At 37.4% G+C, this 9933-nt stretch overlaps 1 protein-coding gene across 1 annotated transcript in view; it reads left to right on the top strand.

Annotated features, from left to right (window-relative positions):
- CGNL1 (cingulin like 1) overlaps positions 1–377 on the top strand; it is a gene marked incomplete in the record, with an annotated part of 71191 nt that extends 70814 nt beyond the window's left edge. The window contains 1 exon segment of the mRNA XM_072402328.1: positions 1–377.
- Between the last annotated feature and the right edge of the window lie 9556 nt (positions 378–9933).

Genomic DNA, 9933 nt, shown 5'->3' with positions numbered 1-9933 from the left:
TCTTAAGAATGTTATGCTTTGTAAATATTACAATCAGTATATAATTTGTTATAGAGCTTTCATCAATATTCAAGTATATAATAAACAGTTACAACATGAATTTAGCACCTATGACTAATCGCAGTGTAATCGCTGCAAACTTACTTGTTAGCGAAGAATTCAGACGTTCTAACACGTTGCAGAATGTCATTACCTTCACTGACACGGCTAACAGTCTGGTGTAAATGTTTGTTTGTATTGATTCTTAGATTTTTTTTTTTTTTGTAAAATCCAATCATGTGTCACATTTACAACTTGTTTCTACGGCTATCATGAAATGAAATATTATTTTTTATAATAATGTTATTACATCTAATAAAGAATCTTTTAACATGTTACGGCTGTGCCCATGATTTTCATGGTAATGTCTTGATGGAATTTTTATGCTTTTTTTACTGTTGGATCAGAATAGATTTCAATCTGATACTTTAAAAAGACTTGATTGCCATTTATTTAACCTTGTAATGTTTCATATTTCCACCATCTATGATATGCCAGAATGTTGTATTAGGTTAGATACTTGCAGTTAACTAAAAAAAAGGTGTTCATGCACCAATGAAGCAGCAGTTAATTGACCATCCACTAGTTGATATTTCCTTTGGATTTAAAGTTAAATTTGCTATAAAAAAAGAATCTTACTAAAATACAGTAGAAAATGAAGGCGTTCTTAAGAAACATTCCCGATTGATATTAATACATGTATTGAACATTGATCTGGAAACCTGTTTTTTTTTCTGATCAATGCAACTCCCCCAATCTGACCTCAATATTTGTTTTTAATATTTTTAATAATAAACAGGATTTATATAGTGCCAACATATTACACAGCGCTGTACATTAAATAGGGGTTGCAAATGACTGACAGATACAGACAGTGACACAGGGGGAGAAGAGGACTCTGCCCCGAAGAGCTTACAGTCTAAGAGATTGTAAAGTTTACTGATGATGTAACCTAACCAGAGGAACTCTCCATGCTATTGGTGGCCAGAGCAGAGAACGGCATTGACTGTGCAAAGAAAGGGCTAATCCATTTGTCCCTGGGTGCATGGTGGATGACAGGTGGATAATCAATAGCTGGTAGGTATCAATGGTTTACCTGGTTGTACACCTGTTGACCAGTTTGGGGTCACCATTGAGTCAGTCTTATTTTTAGCATCCTATTCAGCCAGTCTGCATCTTCTCCATCAACCAATCATACCACAATCCATGTAACCTGTTCTCTGCTCTCACAGATGCAACCAATACACCTTTATATTAAAAATACCAAGGGATGTTACTGTTCACATTCAGCTCTGTCCTGTTCTATGGAAAAGGTAGGGGGGGGAGTCAAGTAAATAGCACCCTCTATGCATTCTTTTATTAGAGTTAACAGGTGTTCCTGATCTGCTGTTACCAATATGCCTTGGAGGATTGATGAACAATGTCGGGGGACTGCTGTATACATGTCAGATATTCACCCAAGATAACATGACTGTTCATCCTCTGGCGACAATGATTTGACATGTGTATGTAGCTTTAGCCTTAAGTGGATCCGGCTAGATCTTAGGTTAGAATCAGTTGCCAACAATTGGGAGTTATTTTGGCTCAATGCATGTTTGCAAAGTTTAGTTCTTGCCCAACCCTGAATTTAATGCTTTTTTTTTTTCATTTAACTCGCAGCCCATTCAGCTGCTTCCCCCACCTACACTTTTGCTCGGTGCACAATGAAAGCAAAATAGAATCCAAGCAGAGCAAGTTGTGTTATGAATGTTTAATCATAACACTGTTCTTAATGTCTATGTTCCTAGGCAGAAGCAGAAGTTTATTTTACTCCTCAGTAAACACAGCTGGTCTGGCAGTTGTCACAGGGTATAGTGCTAATTTCTGTGGCCATATTTCTCTCCACCATTCGCAATCATTAAAAATCAGTTACGTATGCGCCTTTCACTATGACTCCTGCAGACTCTACCCTGACACTGTGTGCCGTGCATGGGGTTATTGATTTTACGTATTACAGGCCCTGTTCTTGGAGCAAAGTATAGATCTTCAAGTCATTTAAAATGCATTCCTGTGCAGACCAAACCTAAACAGTTATTTCTGTTACATTATATAATAAACTAAGTTTGAAATGGTTTATGGGCATTTTATAGCACTGGCATAGAGCCCTGGTTACTGTGGGGATGGAAAAAATATATATAGAGGACCCACTGATCTACCAAGAGACTCTGGCACCAGGGATGTTCATAGAATTACAGGTAAAATAACTGTGATTATATATATATATATATATATATATATATATTATGTGTGTATACACATACACAAATATACACAGATTGCAGGCATCTTTTTGCTATTTGGACAGTTATGCCAATCCTCTGGCTTTGATACTTTGATATTTCCAGAACTGCAATAATAAAATCAGACATTTAGATACTGTACCTGTCTACTTCTCCTCAACCTGTAACTCGATAAACTGACGTAAGAGAAAAAAGCATTATTGCCATATAGGGGTCTGGTTTAGCAGTCCCATGGTCCTTTCCTGTAAGGTTTACTTTGAAGTGATTCTGATAATGCACACTAATGGTTTTACAAATCTAAACAAGCAGTAAAAACTTTATACCAAGCCATGCATGAGGTCTGTAAATGTAAGTATTGTGGAGACATTCTTTTTTAACACAGTTATGGATATCTAAGTGTTGTGCATGCTACTTTCTGTTGCTACAGGATCTAGGCATGCTGCCAGCCCCATGATGTAAACAACCACTAGGTGTTTCTAAATTGTTAGAATGCACTTTGGAGACTTTGTTGTAAATGCTGGGGATAACTTTATAACTTGTGAAAGCACCTCGAGCTGTTGAGAACCAGGCCACATGTGATCCTCAAAATAACAGGCTCCCTTTAGAAGCTGTCCATTTAACCATACAGATTTGTCCTCCCTTAACTGTCCTATTCACTGCATTCAGTTGCTGGTAGAGAAGGAACTACCCACTTTTGGGAGAGGAAGGGGGAGTATGTGACCCCCTTTTTTCCCCTTTGATACACCACTAGTGTAATATTACTGTAGTGTAATATGTACTGGAGTAATATTATATTGCACATTACCAATCTTTAGATGTGATTGCTGGAATTATTTTTCTTTTTCTGGTAAGAACATTTTTGGTAAAAATGATGATCATCTTGCCAGAAATGTAGTTTCCTTATTACTTAATGTGGGCTAAAACGAAAACCCAAAAAATCCTCTTTACTGTGGATGCCACTAATCACAAAAGTCCAGCATATAATGGAAATGAACATTGCAGACAAATCCAGTCTGTGTGACAAACATGGCTACTTCCATAGGTACAATGGGGAAAAGACTGGCCCTAAAAGAACATGGAGCTGAATGACTTCTAAAACGCAACATATTACACTTTTGTTTTGGGAATCATTTATAAAAATAGACAATGCATTTTTGGTAAAATCTATATTAGCTATTGTGTATGTTATATAAATATACAGAAGCATGAAGTGCCATCTGCATAAATGATTGCCGTAGTCCATTATTCTCTTCAACCTACCATAAAATCTGATCATTTCCATACAGAGAAATCTGCAATTACTTTACATTCTAATGAAAGAAAAGAGAGAATAAACTGAAGTGCTGCCTGCAAAACAATACCGGGCTCTGGCAATATGCCATAAGTACCATTTACCAGTCAACAGTCAGGAGAGTAATGGGGGAGGGCAGCCAGCAACCAGGCTGTCCAGGGAGCACATTATCACAATGATATAAAATAGGAAAATGTGTAAAAATTCAAGTAAAACTATAGATTTAGTTATACTATATAATTTCTAAAATCTGTTATTGGTATTATTATACAAACTCTCCACCTACCTACAGTATAGTTCCCAACTGTTGCTCTTTCCTTCCTAACCGGGGGGGGATATGGAATGGTCGGTAAAAAGTGAGGGAGAAGAAGACGGGTAGGCAAGTTTGAAAAGATGGGTTTTAGGAGTTCTAATAAATGAGCAGAACGTGAGAGCAAGCTGAATAGGAAGAGGAAGACCATTCCAGAGAGTCGGGGCAGCTCTAGAAAAGTCTTGGAGCCGTGCATGGAATTATATAGAATATTTGCAAACCTATGCGTAAACAAAAGTTAGAAATTTAGCATAGATTATTATCTATAATAATAAAATCTAGTCTTTCTTTACCTTTTTAATATGGGGGAACCCCTTGAAATAACTTTCAGCTTTTCAGGGAACTCCCTTCTATAAATATTACATCCACAACTCCCAGTACAATAATATAGGGGGTCAGTAGGAAGAATGTCTCTTACATTGCTGGTCAGTGAGAAGGATTCCGCCTTTACAGATAGACAAAAAGATCATTGGGATCTGTTAAACTTACAGGAGAGGCAGACACTGCTCATTGCTCAATGAACCCCTAACATCTGGAGGAGCCCTGGCTGAGAAACACTGATCTAGAGACATGAAATCTTGTTTCTCCCTCTCCAAAGGTAAGTCCTGATGAGCAGGGGATTAAAGTATTGCAGTATTATAATATTAAATGAGTTTAATGTCCTTTTTTATTCTGCAAGGTAGGCAAGTTTGAAAAGATGGGTTCATGATATTTATAAAGTGGTGATTGGGCCACTGGATAAGGAACAATGAAGTTTGCCACTTTAATAGCAAATATGAGAAATTGGAGAAATAGCTGAGACAGTTAGGTTCGTGCAAACACATTGTCAGATATATGGCCACTTTTCAGGCTAAGTATACACATCAGATAATTATTGAAATCATGAACAGTCGTGTTTGTGACGGGTGAGAATCTGACATGTGCATAGTGATCACCCATCGTTGTTTATGGATCCATCAGGAAGGATCCATGAACGGCCAATGAGGAATGACTGCAAGTCAAAAGAGGGGAGCGCAGAAGGTGCCTCTCACTCGTCCACCACCCTCCCCTCTCCATAGAACAGAATGGGCACTGTGTATAGCACTTCTTTGTACCTCTGTCACTGTAAATTATCATGAAAGATTGTTTCCAGCAAGGGAAATTTTATGTGTGTTCACAGTCTAACTTCGATTGCATTTTGCTTCTGCAATAAAAGGCATGGGGTCCTTTTCTGTTGCTTTAAAAGTAATGGTTACAAACGCTGACTAGTTACTTAAAGAAAAAAACATCTCTAATATTTCCTTTTGGGGTCATCGCTTTGTAAATATGCCAATAGAAGTGAAGGTCAATGGCAAGATCAACAGTTCTTCAATTAAAGTGCATTCATGTCAGCTAAGCATCACTGGTATAAATAGAACCATCTTAATAGTGCCAATACTTCAGTAAATATAATGTCTCTTTTCTGGAGATGGATCATTATTTTATAAATGTGCTCTTTACGGCCATTTCAGACCCATGCGGAGCCAGGGAGTTCTGCAGCCAGCTCAATTGCAGTTGCATCCACTTTGACTGAAGAGAATAGGAGAAGATAAAAACTTTGTTTTACATGTGAATGTGGAGGATTGGATGGAGGTTCCCAATAAGTGACAAGTCACAACGATTGATGTTTGAAGATTCGTGCCACAAATCTGGTTAGCTGGGTGGAGAGGAGCCGTTTGGGTCACAGCAGAAACAGAGACAGGACCTGTATCCAATAATAAGTAAAGGGAGAAAATAGATGTGTTGATATGTCTGCTGCCAACATTAGGCAAAGTACATAAAGTACTAAGCAGGAAAATAATCTTATTTGCTCCATTTCGGTGTGGTAATACTATCATTGACAGTTTATTATATCTGTTTTATGGGCTCCTAGCTTCCTGTGCTCTCTGCAATGGTATCTTAATGTTATCTGCTCTTTTCAGGTATCTTCAGTGAACTACAAAACATCCCCACCATGATATGATAAAAAAGAAAGGTGTCTGTATTTATTTATTCTTACATATTTCCTGTCCTAGGGTGACAAGCCTGCTCTTCCATAGATGTATTGTGGTACTGCGAGTACGTGCTGGGACAGTAAGTGTGCTACTTGATATTTTAAAAATAAGAAAACATATTCAGGCATCACATAAACTGCAATATAAATGGAAGCTCCTACGACTTGTTTTTGGCACAATATTTCACTCTACCCGGACGTGACCAAAATTAAGTACCCTATTATACCTCAGAGGCTTGGGGATACTTTGCTCAGGCAATGTCATTAGCAGTATCATCTTTTTAGGCTAAATTATTGAGTGAATAAATGCTTTGTGTGTTCCAACATTCACTACAGTGGTCAATATTTATCCATAATACAATTATTTTCTCCTTAAAAAGTGTTACATTCACCAATATAAATAACATCAAGATCTGTAAATCCCTATTCAGTGTACAATTTATCAGCAGTATGACAAAATAGTTTATCCTCCATAACTTTACCTATTGAGTTGAAAATACTTTTAGTTTTTTGTTATTTGATATTTTTTAAATTGTTTCCATACCTTTAGCTTGGATCTAATAATCTAGCTTTTCTCAACCTTTTTAACAATGGGAAACCCAATATTAGGACTTTCAGGTCTTCAGGGAACCCCTACTATAATTACTATATACACAACCCACTGTATATTACTGTGGTGGTCAGTTGGAACAATGCTTCTTATATTGCTGGCCAGTGGGAAGAATCTCGCCCTTACAGATAGCCAAAAAGACCATTGGTGTCAGTTAAAGTGACCTGAGAGGCACAAACTGTTCAACTCTTTAGCAACCTCTGGAAGAACCCTGGTTGGGAAACACTGGTCTAAAGTATAGTAGCTTATTTAAACTAAATAATTGTCACTATGGAACTGTACCCCAAGGTATTTAAAATGATTTAATACCATGACAGACCCCAGAAAGAAAGGGTGAGGAAGGAAATAAAATAAAAAGAATCAATCTTGTAACCTTGTATGTTTCTCCAGGGCTTGCCAATCTATATTTCACTATTCTACACACTGATAGACACAAAGCTGCTAAACTGATGATTCACCCTGTGGAACTTTGGCTCCCACTTAAAACTTTGCAGTAAATCATAGGAAAAGGATGTTTGTATTGTCTGCAGAACAGAAGCATAATGAATTCTGAAATAATGTGACCTTGAATTTTTTTTTTTCAGCAGCCTGGGTTGTCATTAGTGGTGAGTTCAAGTATTAGAAAGCTGCACATAATATTAATAATGTTTACCATCTGTTGCTCCATACACATCAATTAGTTACATTTTTTAAGAGTTATTATTATTATTATTATTAGCGAACTTTCTTCATTCATGTGGCACAACAAAGTCTAAAACTCTAAAAGCAGCGTAGAAATTTCTTTCTGTAGATAATATAATATTAATTTTGGTGCTTTTAATAGTCCAAATAATAAAAGCCATCTTCTGACCCTGGCCACATAACAGCTATAAAAGCCCTCCCTTAAATCCATTTTGATCATGTAAAGCTCAATACACTGTCAGCTGTGGCTATAGTCATTATAGAAGGGTTCCCTGATGACCAGAAAGTTTTTTTACGGGGTTCCCCCTTGATAAAAAGTCAAGAAACACTGGTTTAGACTCTCTGTCTTTTGTTTTCTCTCTGCACTCTAGCCTGGACACATTATTAAAAATCTATTTATATTTTAATGTATTTTTGCAAACAAAATGTTCTATATACAGAACTGAACCCTGTGTTTACTCACTTGTCCCCATTTCATTGTGCGCAGCACCATTTTCTTCCTTCTTCCTTTCCTCGCCCCAATCTTTGGTCTACTTGATTGGTCGGGCTGGAATGAAGTAACACCCACACAGTGGATTTTGACAAAAAAGTCTGTAATCAGAATGTTTATTATAGAAGAGACATTGTCTGTCCCTTTCTGCAAAAAAATCCTGCCTGATGCAAAATTTGGAACTCCATTTTACAAGAAAAATATTTTTATGTTATTATATTGACAGTCACATAATGTGATCAGGTTCTTTATGACATAAAGTATAACTATTAGCAAATTAAATAAATTATGTATATGATGTAGTCTTCCAGTAGAAATAACACTGTTTTTGTTTTTGCTATGTATCATATTATTGTTACCTGCTGATCTAGCTATTAGTTATTTATCACTTTCTATAAAAGGGTGACAATGCTGTTTTTATGCAATAAAAAAGCACAATAACATTGTGGAAATATTAGTAAAACATGACGGATTTGCTTGCATTATAAGCAAGTAATTAAACTATGTTATGGGGGGATGAACACTGCTGTGAGTACAATATTTACATACTGCTTCACATATCTGAATTTAATTTTGTTATTTAAAGTTCCACTCTAAATAATTTCTGTAATGAATTGGAGCTGATTTTATACGATTATATATACTATATATATTATATACGTACATATATGTGAATGTTACAGTTTTATGTTCTGTTATATACAGTTTTACATTTTTTGGGGTTGTGTGGCCAACTGAAATGTCACCTACATTATGGCAGTGCTGTCTTATATTTATGGTTTTTGTGTGTTTTATTTAGCTACCTGTTGTTTGTATTGCAATGCAAAGGTCTTCATAATACCATCCTCATACCAAAAGTGGCTTTAGCTGGCTGTGTTGTGGGTGGAAATGTACACAATGTTTTATCTCTAGTGCCGCCACTCCTTGCTGCAAAATTAACGGCTAACAGGTAAAAGGTTTACACCTAGCTCGGATGAGAAACAGGAAGAAGCAGTGTTATTACGTACAGAATAGTGCAAACAAATGAATATGAAGAGCAAAGATCCTTCATGAAAAGCAAATAATCAGATTTTAGTTTACTGTAGTCAGATGTATAAATATATGATTTCTTCCTGGCTGCTGGGTTTTTATACATGTTGAACAGAAGTACTGCACTTTTTACTTCCTGCAGAAAATAATGCATTTTAAATAAGATTGGGGCTGACTGTCCCTTGCATCCCTCCTACTCATTGGTGGTATAGGAACAGAGGTTGCAGAGGTCTTGAAAGAGACCAGAATCTAACAGAGGACCTCTAGAGACCACTTCATGACCTCTGATTAGAGTAGATTAGATCTGCTACCATTGGCTTCCTTGTCCTGGCTTTACATTACATATAGGGTGACATCTCCTGAACAGTGGGTGGTTAGTGAGTTTACACTTGTGGGTGAACTGCTGGGGGTCCATGTATAGGTTCAGGGATTCCTGGTGTGAATGTAGGATTCTGTTATGAAGGGCAGACTCTGATGTAGAGTGGGTGGTGTGCTTCTGATATAAAGGTGGGTCTCCGACCTAAAGGGGTCCCTGATGTAAAATGGGGAGAGGACCAGAGTGTAATGGGGGCTTTTATTGTCAAGAGGAGAACTCTGATGTAACTCTGAGGTGTTCCCAATATAAAGGGGGACAGCTAGTGACAAGACTATGGACATTGTAAAGAACTGTGTATTATGTTGGTGCTAAATAAATACTGGATAAATATAATGTTTCTAAGACTAAGTGCCAATGGGCATGTGCTCATTCACACACTCTTGGTGACACTGGCCCTTTGGTGACATCAGTGGCCCCTTAGAGCTTGTAAATTGACAACCACTGCTCTGGCCAGAAATTGGAAAATTTACTACCATCATCTTACATGTATGTGGCTCTGTTATTGGGGGGGGGTCACAAACCAGGCTATGGCGCTAACCTGTACATAACAGAGAGGATCCTGGGCCTTCGCTATGTGGAAGAGTGAGGATAATAATAACGTTGGCAGTGCCTCCACCCAGGACAGGGTACAACCACAAATACCTCCAGTTATGTCCTGGAGTTGATGGTAACAAAGATGTCCTGATGAGATGATCCTGAAAACAGCAGCAAGGAAATCCTCCAACCGACAATTGGGCTGTGTATGCTGTGATCCTGGATTGCAGGGATGCAGGCAAAGTCTCTGGAGTTCAGGAACAATCTATCTGTGCTACCACTT

The sequence above is a fragment of the Pyxicephalus adspersus genome, chromosome 2 (assembly GCF_032062135.1).
Source record: "Pyxicephalus adspersus chromosome 2, UCB_Pads_2.0, whole genome shotgun sequence".
NCBI classification, from domain to species: Eukaryota; Metazoa; Chordata; class Amphibia; order Anura; family Pyxicephalidae; genus Pyxicephalus; species Pyxicephalus adspersus.
Note: the sequence above shows the minus strand (reverse complement) of the source record. Positions and strands in the feature narration are given on the sequence as shown.